The sequence below is a fragment of the Suricata suricatta genome, chromosome 3 (assembly GCF_006229205.1).
Source record: "Suricata suricatta isolate VVHF042 chromosome 3, meerkat_22Aug2017_6uvM2_HiC, whole genome shotgun sequence".
Taxonomy (NCBI): domain Eukaryota; kingdom Metazoa; phylum Chordata; class Mammalia; order Carnivora; family Herpestidae; genus Suricata; species Suricata suricatta.
In genome coordinates, this window is record NC_043702.1 from 54,498,797 (window position 1) to 54,506,614 (window position 7,818).

The following is a 7,818-nucleotide window of genomic DNA, read 5'->3' on the forward strand; positions in this document are numbered from 1 at the left end:
CAGAAAACTAACACTGAATGATAGAAACTATTCTCAGAAAATAATAATACGCACATGGAGATGCAGGCCACTACTCCCAGGTCAGCAACAGTAGGGTGAATTGCAGCATCTGGCTGGGAAGAGAGAACAGCTACCCCAGTAGTAATTTGGGCAAAAAACAGGTAGTAATTTCCTGTTAGTTCATTTCAATGTAAATAGAGCCTTTTAATTGCAATTCTGATATACCTTATTTTTATTTAATTTTTTAATGTTTATTTTTGAGAGAGAGAGAGCAGGGGAGGGGCAGAGAGGGATGGAGACAGAATCTGATGCAGGCTCCAGGCTCTGAGCTGTCAGCACAGAGCCCAACATGCGGCTCAAACCCACGAACCATGAGATCATGACCCGAACCAAAGTCAGACACTTAACTGACCACCCAGGTGCCCCAAATGTCATATACTTTAATCCTTATCCAGATTTCATGAAGAACAGAATCAAACATTTTTGGGTTTTTTTTTTCAGACATGGACATTTTTATTTGCCTTCTTTAATGAACCTTAGAATTGTAGAGTTTGTGTAGCTCTGCAAACCAACTCTACAGTTGGAAACACTGAGGCAGAAAGAAGCAAAGTGATATGCCTCTGTTCACAGCCCTTTGGAAAAGCCAAGATGAGAAGTCAGTCCTCTGGATTAGGTTTCCCACCCTCAGCACTATGAATATTTCAGTCCAGACAATTCTTCATTCTAGGGGCTTTGTTGTGTCTTGTTATCTATTGGGCAATATTACTCTTACCCTGAACCCATTTTTTACATAGGAACTGGTTCCAAGCTCTACATCTCTCTGTAGTATCAATGTGTGTGTTTTGTAGGGTAATTATTAGCATCTCTGACTCTACCCACTTGATGCTAATAGCACCTATCTCCCCAGTTGTGACAAACAAAAGTATCTCCAGACTTTGCCAAATGCCCCTTGGGGATCCAGATTGCTCTGATTGAGATCCCACTTCTCTAGACTACTATGATTTGCCTAATGATTCCTCAGTCCAAACCTAGTTCCGAATCTGCCCAAGCTTGCTTTAGGAGTGTTTGAGAGAAGTCCCTGCTTTGTTCTTAGAAGAAATTGTGGGGAAATGGATAGGGCACATATAATTGAGCATCTGCCAGAGTTAGGCTTAAATTCAGGTTTCTCTGCTCACTTGAACAATATTTTTAATTTCTCAGATCCTCATTTCCTCAATTGTAAATGGAAATGACAGTGTCTACATCCAAGTTTAAGTATTACTTAAGAGTCTAGGAAAACCATGACTCAGTGCCCGGGACCTAAGCAAAGCACAGTGATGTTAACTCCCTCCTATTTTTTTAAATGTTTTTTATTTATTTTTGAGAGACAGAGAGAGACAGTGCAAGCAGGGGAGGGTCAGAGAGAGGTAGACACAGAATCTGAAGCAGACTACATGCTCTGAGCTGTCAGCACAGAGCCTGACACAGTGCCTGAACCCATGAACCGTGAGATCATGACCTGAGCCTAAGTCGGACGCTTAACCGACTGAGCAACCCAGGAGCCCCGTCTCCTATTTTTTAAAAAGGTTTATGTACTTTTGAGAGAGAAAGAGAGAGAGCATGAGTGGGGTAGGGGGAGAGAGAGAGGGAGATAGAGGATCTGAAGCAGGCTCTGTACTGATAGCAGAGAGCCTGATGCAGGGCTTGAACTCACGAACCGTGAGATCATGGCCTGAGCTGAAGTTGGATGCTTAACCAACTGAGCCACCCAGATGCCCCAACTCCGTCCTATTTTGACCCTTCTCACCAATCATGGTACCAACACTACTAGAAAAAAAAGAAACATTTACCACTGGGAATATAGCAGTGCTATAGTATAGATCTAGAAGACTCAGGGGTGAAAAAGCTGGTCTGTATTGGAGAACTTTTTGACCAAGCTTTATGGGGAAATCTCAGGCCTCCACAAAGAACAGTCTACCTGAATTCTAGCTATTGGTGAAACTAAACCAAGAGAAGGACATTTCTGGGATCCAATCAGGAGTCACAGTGCAGAAATATGCATGCAGGTAAGATTCAGACCTTGAGTCAGAGCCTTGTAAATGAGATCTGGGTGAATTTATCAAGAATGGGGGCAAGGTTGAGGATCAAGGGACTTTCTCCATATTGTAGAGATCTTATTGCTCCAGAAAATCTTTCCAAAACAGAAGTTTCTTCTTTTGGAAGCCTGTGGCAATGTTACAACTTTAAAACATGTTGAAAACATGACTACCAATTATTTTCTATGGAAAAATATCTGGAAAAACTTTACCGCACATGGCAAGGCAACATAATTCTCAAAATAACTCTTTAAAAAACAAGATTAATGTTTAGTTAAAACTTACAGTTTTTAAAATTTTATTTTGCCCATGCTGCCTTATTAACTATTGGACAATGTCCATCTCATTCTGATCCTATTATTTATGAATGAACTGATTCCAAGCTCTGGACTATCTCCATTCAAACTTTCTTTACAGTATCAATTAAAGACTGGTGAATAATGCAAAATAGAAGTCAATAATTCAAGTTAAAAATTTTTATTTCCAATCCCTTCTTATTGCTTTTAAACTTTAGTATTGTGTTTCACAAGAATTAAAATGCTATGTACTTGAAAATATCTATAGCAGCTTTATCTGTGACAGCACCACCACTATCGCCAATACCTCCTCCAATAACAAAACCCTGAAAACAACCTAAATATTTGTTGTGTATTGAATTCAAGTCACAAAAATGTATGTTGAAGTTCTAACTTCTAGTACCTCAGAATGACTTTATTTAGAAACAGGGTCCCTCCAGATGTAATCAAGTTAAGATGAGGCCTTTAGGGTGGGCCTTAATCCAAAATGACTGCTGCCTTTTTAATAGGGGGAAATTTGGACCCAGATATAGAGCTGCACAGAGAGAAGACAAGATGAAGAGACACTTGAAGGATTCCATGTGAAGATGAAGGACTGAATGATGTCTATAAGCCCAGGAATGCCAAAGATGGCCAGCAAACCTCCAGAAGCTAGGAAGAGGCAAGGAAAGATTCCCCTACAGGTTTCAGATACCTATGCAGGTGAGATTCAGGCTTTGAGTCGAGGCTTGTAAATGAGATCTGTGTGATGTTCATCAAAGGGCGTGGGGAAGAGGTCAGAGATCAAGGGACTCCTCCCACATTATGGAGACCTTATTTCTAAAGGAAGGAGGGTTTCGTCCCCACCTCATATTTGGACTCTGCAGGGAGGTTGGCCCACACCAAACCACAAGCTGCCACATCGCATAAACTTCTGGAGCAGTACAATGCTGGTGGTGAAGGGAGAACTTTCCTGAGCCACCCTGGAGTCTATGTGACTTGGATAGGACCCAGAAGTTCTTTCATGCCCCTGAAGCAGACACAGATGGTAGCAGCTCGGAGCCCATCAGGGTGAGAAATAAAATGGAAGGACTAGTCCAGGGGGTCAGATGTTAGCATGTGGCACAGACTCAAAGAACCTGCAGTGCCATGAGAGTCAAGGGGAGGGACTCCAAGTTCCCAGGGGAGACCTCCAGCCGTGCCCACATGGACTGATGGCTATACCAGCAAGGGGCCTCCGTCTCAGCTGCCAGCCGGCACTCACTTTGAGGCCAATCTCACCTCAGTGGTCATTGTTTCAAAAATTTTACAACAGGGACAAATAAAGATCCCAAGGGAATGTCTAAAGGCATAAGGATCCACATCCCCTTCCACCACATTCTCACATGCGGAGATCCTTCTGAGAGGAGGGAGGCGCAGACCTGAGTGGAGTCTATTTGATCGAAAGCACATGAACATCTGCAAAGACGGTTTACTACAGGCTAAATTTACCAGTTAGCAAAAATCTAGTTTTTAACATTTTCTTCCTGCTACTAAGACATAAATGAGGATTTATGAGGAAGATCAAATTTGGTTTTAGATGAACAAAAAGCTATATATTTTTGCATAGTATATATTTTGCATATAGTAGAAGGAAAATTGTGACCGTACTACATGGGCGATGTAGACCATGATTAAAAGAAAATAGCCAAAATGAAAATAATTTATGTTTTCATTTTTTTACATTGCTTTAAAACAAGAACATCATGGGGCGCCTGGGTGGCTCAGTCAGTTGAGCATCCGACTTCGGCTCAGGTCATGATCTCACAGTTCGTGGGTTTGAGCCCCGTGTCGGGCTCTGTGCTGGCAGCTCAGAGCCTGGAGCCTGCTTCACATTCTGTGTCTCCCTCTCTCTCTGACCCTCTCCTGGTCGCAATGTCTCTCTGTCTCTCAAAAATAAATTTAAAAAAAATTTTTTAATTAAAACAAGAACATCATACCTAGTCCCTGTCTCTGAAGAAGATTCTATAGCTGCTGCATTATAACATATTGGAAAGTAAACATCTTTCCAGCCAAGGCCTGGTACCCATATAAGGGCTTCACTACAGTTAAAGATGGAGGAAAGTTTTCGTTTTTTAGTCCTCAACTCATCCAAATTTCTGGAATAACAAAATAAAAAATGGACAGAGAACTAGAAGTGGCTCAGAAAATCTTCCCCTCATTCCCTCCCATTCACCCACCTGCTAATAATCTGCAGATACCATTTATGAACAGCAGCCCTTCTCAGCGACCCAGGGCCAACCATGCTCCAAAGAGCCAGTAGGGCCGCCACCCAGGTCCTGCCCCACATCTGTGACCACTTTTCCTTTCACACACTTTTCAGAGCTCACTTGGTATCTCCCAAAAGTAATTCGAACTGAACGTGAAAGAACAATCTGCATGTGTTTGTTCCCGCACTTCTCTCTTATTCAGAGATCAAGGGACTCCTCCCACATTATGGAGACCTTATTTCTAAAGGAAGGAGGGCTTCGTCCCCACCTCATATTTGGACTCTGCGGGGAGGTGGGCCCTCCTACGAACAGGGCCTGTCTCAGGGCCGGGAGTGCCTGAGGTAGGTGGTTTGAAGGGTGTGATGGCAGCTTGGCCTTCCTCTCTGGGGACATCTGCTCCCTCTGTGCTCCAGGTACCAGTACTCTTGGCATTAGGGACTCATCCCAGTGCTCTTCAGAATACCTCTGCTTTCAAGAATTGCCTTTTAAGATGCATCCACTAACTGGCAGAAGTAACACCTTTAACATTTGTCAGCTACCACTCACATGATTGCTCAACGAGCTATACGTACGGTCTAAAAGGACAGGAGCCAGGCTAAGTACCAGAAGGAAAGCAGAATCACCCAGTAGGTGGAGAGGAGTAGGAAAAAGAAATCTAGAGATGATTCCTTGACTCTCAGGAAGTAATTACAAGAACAACAGTTACCATGTCAAATGGCCACTCTGTACTTGGCACTTGAATCCTGTAATGCAATTAATTTTCAGAAAAACTCCTTTGAGGTTAGTATTGTTACCTTCAGTTTACAGGTGGTTAAAATGAGGCTCAGAAAGTTTAAGTCATTTGCTCAAGGGCGAGCAAGTTGTAGAACTGTGAGGTTCAAGACTCAAGACTCCTGATTTTAAAATCCAAGCTCTCTCCTCTATTTTCTGTGTGTGTGTGTGTGTGTGTGTGTGTGTGCACGTGTGCATGCACGCACACAGGTGTGCACACTCTACTAGCAAAGGATAATTTGAGGGGAGCCTGGGTGGCTCAGTTGGTTGAGCATCCGACTTCAGCTCAGGTCATGATCTCACAGTTCATGGATTCAAGCCCTGCGTCAGGCTCTGTGCTGACAGCTCAGAGCCTGGAGCCTGTTTCCAATTCTGTGTGTCCCTCTCTCTCTCCCCGTCCCCTGCTCATGATCTGTCTCTCTCACTCAAAAATAAATAAATGTTAAAAATAATTTTTTAAAGGAGAATTTGAAGGTATTTGTTAAAAGCACCAAAAATAATAACTTTGGCACTTCTGTTCTTTGAATTTTAGTAAGTTATCTTAAGAAATAATAGATATGTGCAAAGATGTAGCTAAAAGATTTAGCTAGAAGGTAAGTAAGCTAATATACAATGCTAGGGGATTAATTTAAAAACAGTACCTTATTTACATACAATAAAAATGCTCTGGAACTATTAAAATGAGGCAGAAGGAAATAGAATGAACCTAAAGAGTTCACAGTATGCTGCTATGTTTTAAGTTTGTGTTCTGGGTACTACTGTACACATAACAAAGTGACCCAATTACTCCACTTTCCCCCCCAAAAAAGTATAGATCAGGAAGTTGAGATGGGCTCAAGCAGTTCTGCTTGAGGTCTCTCAAGCAATTGCAGTGGGATGAAAGCACAGTTACCTGAAGGCTTGCCCAGACTGGATATCCAAGATGGCGGGCAGCTGGAAGGTGAGCCTGGGGGCTATTGGCTGCGAGGCATAAACATGGCCTCTTCATAGGGCTTGGGCTCCTTTATAGCTTGGGACTTTGGTCGGCTGAGTTTCTTGCATGGTTGCTTGGGGCTCCAGCACGAGTGTTAGGAAGAACCAGGCAGAAGCCGAATACCTTTTCTCATCCAGCCTTGGAAGTCATATAGAGTCATATAGAGTCACTTCAGCCTTGTCTAGTTATATGGGAGTCACAAGCCTGCTCAGGGACAAGGCAGGAAAACAATGAAAGGAATGTCACAAAGTTTGCAACCAACATTTTAAGCTGCCACAGCATGTCATTAAAGAGTTTTTCTAAAATAGTTGCATTTTTGTTAAGTTGGCATGTGGCCAGAAGAAGATTAAGGACTTAAATAAAATAGTAAGAGTGATTTTCTTTGGAATTTGGACAAATTTTATTTTCATCTTTTTTTACCTGAATTTTTCTCCTGAATCTCTATAAATTTTGTGATCAGAAACAAATCGAATAAAAATACTTAATTTTTAAAGTTTGAAATGGATCCTTAAATAATATCTTATCTCCACATTCTTTACTAGCTAGGAACTTTCCCCTACATATCCATCTTCCAATATCACCACAGAGCAATCTATCACACATAAAAACTTCAGGTACAAATTACACATGATTTCATACATGCTTTCTATCACACTCATGTCAATAAATCTCCTCAGTGTCTTAGACCACGGCTTACCTGCCATGCTTGCAATTCATAATGAGCCTTAAAACACAATCAGTGCAGGATGCCATTGAGGAAGTGATTATGGCCATGGCCTTCTCGTTTAACACCTTCAGGAAAACTCACAAGGCCCCCAGACCTGCTCTCCAGAATATGGCAATTTTTTGGCAGCTGGGGGTAGGTTTTTCTCATAGAAAATAAAGAGAGATCTCAGATAGATCAGTAACATCAGCTTTTGAGAATATTACCCTAGGAGGAAAAAAAAGAAAAGATATTGGCTAAATTCACCAAAAATGATCAATACTGCCTCTATTGAGTCAAGAGGCAGTGGGATGATCCATTCAAGTAAGGCTACTTTCGATGCTAATACCAATTGCTGCAGACAGAAGAAACAGATGTCTTTCACTTAGTGAGTGGAGGCATGTACTAGACCAAAATATTCCCCCAAATCTCAGAGGCTAGACTGTATTAACAACTTTCTTTTTCTTTCCTCTCCTCCTGAAAACACTGTTTAAAAACTAAGGTCACCAGCTGTTGCATGCCATCAAGAACTAAAGAATTTATAGCAAGAGTCCTATTTAATTACAGCTCATGAAACTGATCCTATGGTATTGCAGACCTTATGTATAAATATTATTTATATCCCCAACCTTCAGGAAAGCAAGGTCTATTTCACAACCTTGCCAAAGGTCAGGGATCTGCCCCTGATGTTAAACATAAAAGGAGTTGTATAACATTCTAAACAGATTACGGGCTGGTGTGCAGACGTGGTTTTCTTCTCCACACAACTATA